The following is a 9,047-nucleotide window of genomic DNA, read 5'->3' on the forward strand; positions in this document are numbered from 1 at the left end:
TGACATCATAGTGCTGGGGAGCAGCTGTGGATAGGAAATAAGGGGGTCTCAGGAATGGGGACCTGTTTGTGAGCTTGGAAGCTGAGGAAGAAAGAATCCGTGATGGTCTGAGGAGGGAAAGTCATCCTGAAAAGAAACATCAATTTGGGGAAAAGGAGATTGTGGTCCTGGAGAAGGAAACCCTGGGGGAGGCCAACAGGCAGGCAGGGGGTTGGGGGTTGACAAGTGGAGCAAGTAGGGACTCCCACCAGTTTAACACATTCATCAGCCACTTCACAAGAGCCGTAGTTTACAAAATCGCTTCTAAAATACAGTGGTACCTTGGGATGCGAAAGGGATCCGTTCCGGAGCCCCGTTCGCATCCTGAAGCGAATGCAACCTGCTTCTGTGTGTCTGCATGGGCAAGGGTCGTGTTTCGCCGCTTCCATGCATGCACGTGACATCATTTTGACCATCTGCACATGCGCACGTGGCGAAACCAGGAAGTAATGCACTCCGTTATTTCCGGGTTGCTGCGGAGCGCAACCCGAAAATACTTAACTTGAAGCACATTTATCCCAAGGTATGACTGTAGTCATCAAAACATAACCGATAAATATATAATTTAAGACCTTTTAAAACATCCATTTTAAATAAGTAAATTAATTAATAACACTTGAGGAGGAACAAGGTTCTTAAGAGGAACAAGTTTCTTACGTTTTCAAATCTTTTTCTGTTTGGTTTGCTAGATGCCAACACAAATCAAACTCTTACATCTGATGAAGAGTGAATAGGGAGGGTGAATGAATTAGGAAAGCGGAGGGGAACCAGAGAAGGATGCAAACGTCTCTCTCTCTGCAATTTATTCTCCAGATGGACAATATCACACTTTCCTAGAATTCATCTCATTTGCTGTTTCCTTCCCAGAGGTGACCTATGTTTGCTAGGTCAGCACAGTGCTGCGTCCTTTAAATTTATCTCCCTCTCTCCTTTTTGTTCTAAATGCTGTTTGCAGCATCCTGTTCAGCATCCTTTGCAAATTCAGGTGGCTTTCTAATGCTCCTCCTCTTTTGCCTCCCAGATCAAATGAGGATGTCGAAGGAAAACTGAACCGGGTTTATTGTGACAAAGCTTCCTTGGCCTTCGGGGCATGGTGAAGTTGTCAAGAAGAGCCAGTATTCCAGAGAACTAATGTGATACTACAGAGGACTTCACAAAACCAACTCTCAGCAGGTATTTAATGGATGCTGCTGCCAGCCTGACTCCGTGTGCTGCATATAATTCCTGGGTCAGCACCAGACCTGCGGAAGTTCCAGTCCTAGTCAATGGCTCCCAGAACCATCCGTCTCCATCAGAGGTGCCACCTGAATAAAATAGGGAGGGAGGTAATCTCTTCCCTGCGTAATCAGTCACAAGATATAGGGCAGGGGTAGGCAACCACAGAGCCTAGGACTTGCCGATCAGAAGGTCGGCAGTTTGAATCCCCACGATGGGGTGAGCTCCCGTTGCTCGGTCCCTGCTCCTGCCAACCTAGCAGTTCAAAAGCACATCAAAGTGCAAGTAGATAAGTAGGTACCGCTCTGGCGGGAAGGTAAACAGCGTTTCCGTGTGCTGCTCTGGTTCGCCAGAAGCGGCTTAGTCATGCTGGCCACATGACCCGGAAGCTGTACGCCGGCTCCCTTGCCAATAAAGCGAGATGAGCGCCGCAACCCCAGAGTTGGTCACAACTGGACCTAATGGTCAGGGGTCCCTTTACCTTTACCTAGGCAACCTAAGGCCCAGGGGCCAGATGCGGCCCAATCGCCTTCTCAATCCGGCCTGTGGACGGTCTGGGTATCAGTGTGTTTTTCCATGAATAGAATGTGTCCTTTAATTTAAAATGCATCTCTGGGTTATTTATGGGGCCTGCCTGGTGTTTGTACATGAGTATAATGTGTGCTTTTATTTAAAATGCATCTATGGGTTATTTGTGGGGCATAGGAATTCGTTCATTCCCTCCCCCCAAAAAAAATATAGTCCGGCCCACCACATGGTCTGAGGGACGGTGGACCGGCCCCCTGCTGGAAAAGTTTGCTGACCCCTGTTATAGGGCATGCACACCATTTGAATGGTAGCGCCTAGGAGTGGGCTCCTTTCCTCTCCATGGTGTACCAATGGTTTTCCACATTGGAAAGGGACACACATACTTTCAGAATTTCTCTCACTGCGTCCGAGAAAATATTTGTTGCGGCAAACCAGGAAAAGAAGGTGCCATTTCCAACAGTAGAAATGGTTACAACAGTGTGTATGACCGTACATGTGAATAACTGGGTCACACACATTCCTAATTCCCATGATCATTAGAACATGGGGAAAGCTACATGTCTGAACTGGACTTGTGTTGTCCCTGCCCCTTCAAAAGATAGTAAAGAGTGTCTTTAAAGCCTTAAATGGCTCAGGACCGCAATACCTCATGGACCGTCTCTTTCCATATGAACCTACCCGGACCCTGAGATCACCTTCTGAGGGCCTTCTTTGTGTGCCTCCTCCACGAGAGGTCAAGAGGGTGGCAACACGAGAACGGGGCCTTCTCTGCAGTGGCTCCCCATCTGTGGAATGCTCTCCCCGGGGAAGTTTGCCTGGCGCCTTCACTATACACTTTTAGGCGCCAGGCAAAAATGTTTCTTTTCAGCCAGGCCTTTGCCTGACTTGATTTATATCCTATATCCTTTTAAAAAAGGCTGGCTCTTTTGGGTTTTTTTTATTGGGTTGTTGGTTTTGTTTTGATTTTATGTATTTGGTATTTTATGTGAACCGCCCTGAGACCTTCGGGTATAGGGCGGTGTAGAAAATAAATAAATAAATAAATAAATAAAGAAAGAAAGAAAGAAAGAAAGAAAGAAATACATTCTTCCTGCCAATAAAATACATCTGAATGTGAATTTGCATTTCTCCTCCATCTCCATGCCTATGGAAGAGTGTAATGTTCTCTGTGTAATGTTTTCCTTCTCTCTCTCTCGGGAATAGATTGTACCCACTGACATCAACTGCGCCAGCTTTCATTCTTTTACACTGATTCTTCCGCATGTCATGGATAGCTCAGTTGGTTAGAGTGTGGTGCTGATAGCGCCAAGGCTGCAGGTTCGATCCCTGTATGGGTCGGCGGTATATTCCTGTGTTGCCAGGGTTGGACTAGACGATTCTCAGGGTCCCTTCCAATTGTACAATTCTACAGTTCTCTACAATTCTATTACAATTCTATCACACACTTCACCTCAGATGCTGCTGTCTACCAGCTACGTAGAAAGGAACTGAAAAATTCTTTGGAGCCATCCAAGCAAAATCCAAAACGTGTACTCTCTCCTTATGTTTACATAGGAGAACATCGCCTGACAAATTCCAAGACAATCTTGTCTGACTGTACTCATGCACCAATGGATTTCTGAGGATCGATGTTTCCCGAGGCAGACAGATGCCAACCGATCCCTATTAACACAGGTCATTGCAGCTTGTCTCAGATATAGCAGTAATAGCTGTTGTTTAATAATGCAGATAAGCTGCATGTTTCTCTATTGTGAAACACGGTTCCTCTACTATATTATTGTAATACAAGTTGGGTCCTTCTTACAGATTGGAAATAAATGATGTTGTTGGGATCTGTCTGTCTTGAGATATGAGGGAAGAGAGTGCCGGGGGCGGGGGCGGGGCGGGTTTAAACCTCTGGTTTACAACCTATTTTGTTATTCTAGACTTCGTTTCCCCTTTATCAGGCAACCCAACTGAAATATACTCGGAGTCGAGTGTGAATTTCATGCTCTTTATTCAGCTCGTAGTAGCAATGAATGAAACTTTCCCCAGAACGTCTAGCTATATATATACACATTATTTACACAATGGGCCCTGCGTGCTTGGCTAATTCCGGGCTGCTCCTGTAGGCCAATCAGGTTGTGGATTCATTCCTCCAGAATCCTGATTGGCTGCTCCTGCAGGCCAATCAGGTTGCGGATTCACTTCCTCCTGGAGCTGGATTGGGTGGCTCCTGCGGACCAATCAGACTGCTGCATTCTGGATCCTATTGATCTAGGATTCAGCTCAGTACGTAACACCAACCATCATTATGGTGCACCATGATTCTTAGTCAAAGATCCAAACACATATCAGGACACAACTGTGACAAGAGCTGCAGTAGCACTAGGTGGGGGTGCTGAGGAACCTGACTTGGGGGCAGAGACTGAGACAGCCTTCCTGTGGCTGTGACAATAGACAGCTGGCGAGAACCTCCTGGGCCTTGCAGCTATCCTTGAAGCACTATTGTTATGAAGGGTGCAGTTGGCACACAAGCCCACATTTCTCACATGGCACCCTGCTACCCATTTCTTGGGATTGTTTGCTGTTGAAACCTGGACACACTCAGATGTTCCAAATGCATGGACACATAGGAGGTGCTTTCCTATAACAGTCTGAACATGCAGAAATACACTGTATTGTAAAAGGTAAAGGTAAAGGGACCCCTGACCATTAGGTCCAGTCGTGGACGACTCTGGGGTTGTAGTGCTCATCTCGCTTTATTGGCCGAAGGAGTCAGCGTATAGCTTCCGGGTCATGTGGCCAGCATGACTAAGCTGCTTCTGGCGAACCAGAGCAGCGCACGGAAATGCCGTTTACCTATTTGTCATCTTGCACTTTAACATGCTTTCGAACTGCTAGGTTGGCAGGAGCAGGGACTGAGCAACGGGAGCTCACCCCATCGCGGGGATTCGAACCACCAACCTTCCGATTGGCAAGCCCTAGGCTCTGTAGTTTAGACCGCAGCACCACCCGCGTCCGCGTACACTATTGTACACAGCTCTTTTTCTTTGTACTTTTGCTTCAAAATCAACAAAAAAATATTTTTTTTTAAGGACAGTTCATATTTCAGGCACTATCCAAAGCAAACTGGAACAAGGAGTTCCTTTAGCCGAGTGTTAACATTAGTGTGATTAGAAAGACATATAGTCTTGCTTTTTTTCTTTACCCAGTGTATGCCTTTTGTGTCTATTTCTTCAGCTGGATGAGATCCTTATTTTTCCTCGTCTTCAGACTGGTTTTGACAAAGCAGGAAACAGCTGTGGATGTGATTACCTGCCAGATAAGCATCTTATTGTGAATGCTCTCCTAGATTAAGGAAGGGAGGAATTGAAAAGGAAGGACATTACACAATAGCCCCCAGTTGAAGGTAGGGCTTTTCCAGGAACTTTGCCCTTTCTGCCCTAGTTTAGCTTCTTGGACCAGTACCTTGGGAATTCATTCCCTGTGACCAGCTGCTGAAAGCGACACCTACGCTAGTAAAACTGTAATATGTAAATGACATTTGTATGTTGTTTGGTTCAGCTGAGATATGTGCAAGAGCCAAACAACAGATACATATGTGATTCATATGCATCTTCTAGATGATCAAATAGCCACAAACTGGGGTGGGGAAAAGACGTTAGCCAGGGGTTTCTGGCATTGTTTGAAAATATAGGCTATATATTAAACAGCAACCAATGAGAATGGGTCCCTCCCAGAGATCCCTGCCTGAAATGTTTATGAAACAGAACAGGAAACTCCAACTAGTCTATAATAAAAGATCCGTCATTTCACAGAAAACAATTCATACTGATGTTTGTGTGTGATCATTACCTGTGAACTATCCAGTTCACAGTACGATGACTATCTAGTACAGTGGTACCTTGGGTTAAGAACTTAATTTGTTCTGGAGGTCCATTCTTAACCTGAAACTGTTCTTAACCTGAGGTACCACTTTAGTTAATGGGGTCTCCCGCTGCCGCCGCACGATTTCTGTTCTCATCCTGAAGCAAAGTTCTTAACCCGAGGTACTATTTCTGGGTTAGCGGAGTCTGTAACCTGAAGCATCTGTAACCTGAGGTACCACTGTACAGTATGTCCTTTTTGAACCAATGGGGACATTTTGAATTTTGAGAGAATACCGGGGGTGCCAGTCACAAAATGGCTGCTGTGTGAGGTGTGGCACTCACAGAATTAGAAAATCAACCACCCGCAACAACTTCATGCTAACCACAGGAAGTCAGCTATGTCCTACAGCTCCTGATTTTACATGCACCCACCACAGCGATGCTGTCACCACCTAATAACAACAGGGAACACTCCTCGGTTCCAGTTCCCATTTCACAGAAATTGCTTAGAAGGGACCTGCACTTTCTGTTCCATATCTTTCTTTCTAGGAGAGCTAGGTACTTTTTACTGAAAGCTCAGAGTCTGGGTTTGGGGCACCCGTGTCATGGTGCCGCAGGCACTGGGCTGGTGACCCCTGGAGTATAATGATACACCTTGTCAGGTGGTCAGCAATAGGCTCCATTGTGCCTCAATGTTCCCAAAAGGAAACAAAGACCTTGGTAAGCATCTCTTGGAGTTTGGGGTGGTGTCTTTCAGTTAGCAATAACTGCAAATGAAAAATGAGAATCTGCTTGTTACATTAATGGATATTCTTCATTTCCCCTTTCTGTGGCTAGAAATTTATGCTGCACAGCCTTCTTTTTCTACTCAGAATTGTATATAGATGTAGGAAGGCAATGACAGACACTTCCAAAGCGATTTTTTCCCACATTTTTGTTTATCAGAATCTTCTTCAGTAATATTGGAAGGGAGAATTGTTCATTACCTTTGTTACTGAGATTGATTTCTCTTGACCCATCTCCATGTTGCCATCTGTCTGTATCATTTTTATTACTGAATGTAGTCTAGGTCTCCTCTCCCCCCCGCCCACTCCACACACAATATTGTACATGTTCTCTCCCCCAAATCAAAGAGCCAGGCAGTTGCACATTATGGATTTCACATCTTTTGCAGTGGTGGCATGAAAGGTTTCCATGGCAACCCCAAGGCTCACTCTCTGACACCGGGCTTGAAAACGCAAACATTTCCAGTTCTTTCACAATAGCAGGATTTCCACAGTCACCCTCCTGAAGGGCGGCTGATGTGCCATACAGTATTTCTGTGCCTTAAAGAAGGTGTGCGGGTGCCTTTAATATTGCCAGTCTGTACCAGACACTGAATCAAGCAGGTCCCAAAGATATAAAATAGTCATGTTTTGTTAGACAGAACTCCATCTTGTCTAGGGCTGTTTATTCGGACTGGCAGAAGCTCTATAAGATCTCAGGCAAATGATCTTTTCAAATGGTACTACATGAGAGTCTTTTGAAACTGATAATAATAATAATAATAATAATAATAATAATAATAATAATAATAACAACAACAACAACAACAATTTATTATTTATAGTCCGCCCATCTGGCTGGGCTTCTCCAGCCACTCTGGGCGGCTTCCAAAAAAAATATTAAAATACTGTAATACATCAAACATTAAAAGCTTCCCTAAACAGAGCTGCCTTCAGATGTCTTCTAAAAGTCTGGTAGTTGTTCTTCTCTTTGACATCTGATGGGAGAGCGTTCCACAGGGCGGGCGCCACTACCGAGAAGGCCCTCTGCCTGGTTCCCTGTAACTTGGCTTCTTGCAGTGAGGGAACCGCCAGAAGGCCCTCGGAGCTGGACCTCAGTGTCCGGGCAGAATGATGGGGGTGGAGACGCTCTTTCAGGTATACTGGACTGAGGCCATTTAGGGCTTTAAAGGTCAGCACCAACACTTTGAATTGTGCTTGGAAACGTACTGGGAGCCAATGTAGGTCTTTCAAGACCGGTGTTATGTGGTCTCGGCGGCTGCTCCCAGTCACCAGTCTGGCTGCCACATTCTGGATTAGTTGTAGTTTCTGGGTCACCCTCAAAGGTAGCCCCACATAGAGCACATTGCAGTAGTCCAAGCGGGAGATAACCAGAACATGCACCACTATGGTGAGGCAGTCCGCGGGCAGATAGGGTCTCAGCCTGCGTACCAGATGGAGCTGATAAACAGCTGCCCTGGACACGGATTTGACCTGTGCCTCCATGGACAGCTGTGAGTCCAAAATGACTCCCAGGCTACGCACCTGGTCCTTCAGGGGCACAGTTACCCCATTCAGGACCAGGGAATCCTCCACACCAGCCCACCTCCTGTCCCCCCAAAACAGTACTTCTGTCTTGTCGGGATTCAATCTCAATCTTTGATGCCAAGGATGTGCTCTGTCACTGAGCTATTGCTAATGGTCGCTGGTCGCTATCTATCCCTACCAAAGTGCTTCTGTATTTCACAGAATCATAGCACTGTAGAGTTGGAGGATCATCTAGTCCAACCAATATTTTTAATTAAATATTTCCTGTTTCTTTAAGTGTGAGCATGGAAAACATTCGCTAGAATCTCTCATCCATATTTTTCTTTGTTTATTTCCAGGAGAGCTGAGAATGTGAGCTTGGAGCTAGAGGAAATCTCAGCTATGTGACCACAGCAAACCCCCCTATCTTAGCCACCAATCATAGCCACTGACCCATCTTGTAGATCATTCTAGTTAATTTATGTGAAGTTCAGTAAACACTTGTGCAAAAAAGTGTGTACTTCAGTTGTAGTACAAACATGTATGTTGTAACAACTAACAGGTCTGACTCTACTCAGAAGTTCTATAGGAACAAAGGGTGGGAATGCATTCACAGAGTACACTTTCTCTGAAAATACTATTATTGATGTACTTGCATTTCCACAATGCATTTCCCCTAAAATAAGCATTTTTGTAGGCACTTTCCCCATAAAATACTGTTATCACGTATCTGAGAATGCTATTTGAATCTCAGAACAACCATTGCATAGGGTGGGAATGTGAGTAATCAGATTTGAGGATGCCCATCCCTCCAGGGACCAGTGATGGGCCTGAGGACAATTGTGTTGCAACACAACACAACACAACACAACACAACACAACACACAACAACACAACACAACATTTCAAGGGTCTTTTTAAAATAATAATAATAATAATAATAATAATAATAATAATAATAATAATAATAATATTTTAATTAAATATTTTCTTGGGTTCTTTCAAGGGTCTTTTCATAGAAAAGTACATAACAAGTAAAGCCTAATTTAGCCCAAGATCCAGTAGTTGTTTTCTGAGACCTGAACTATGCATTCTTTTTCTCCATAGCATCTTAAGGAGCAGT

General features: G+C 44.8%; 1 long non-coding RNA gene across 1 annotated transcript; it reads left to right on the forward strand.

Annotated features, from left to right (window-relative positions):
- The first annotated feature begins 678 nt into the window (after positions 1 to 678).
- LOC309373621 lies at positions 679 to 8,813 on the forward strand. The gene is made up of 3 exons (XR_014170102.1): positions 679 to 1,212; positions 3,337 to 3,456; positions 8,284 to 8,813. It is a non-coding gene; the product is annotated as an uncharacterized lncRNA (long non-coding RNA).
- The last annotated feature ends 234 nt before the right edge of the window (positions 8,814 to 9,047 follow it).

The sequence above is a fragment of the Podarcis melisellensis genome, assembly GCF_964234715.1.
Source record: "Podarcis melisellensis genome assembly, chromosome: 7".
Classification (NCBI taxonomy): Eukaryota; Metazoa; Chordata; class Lepidosauria; order Squamata; family Lacertidae; genus Podarcis; species Podarcis melisellensis.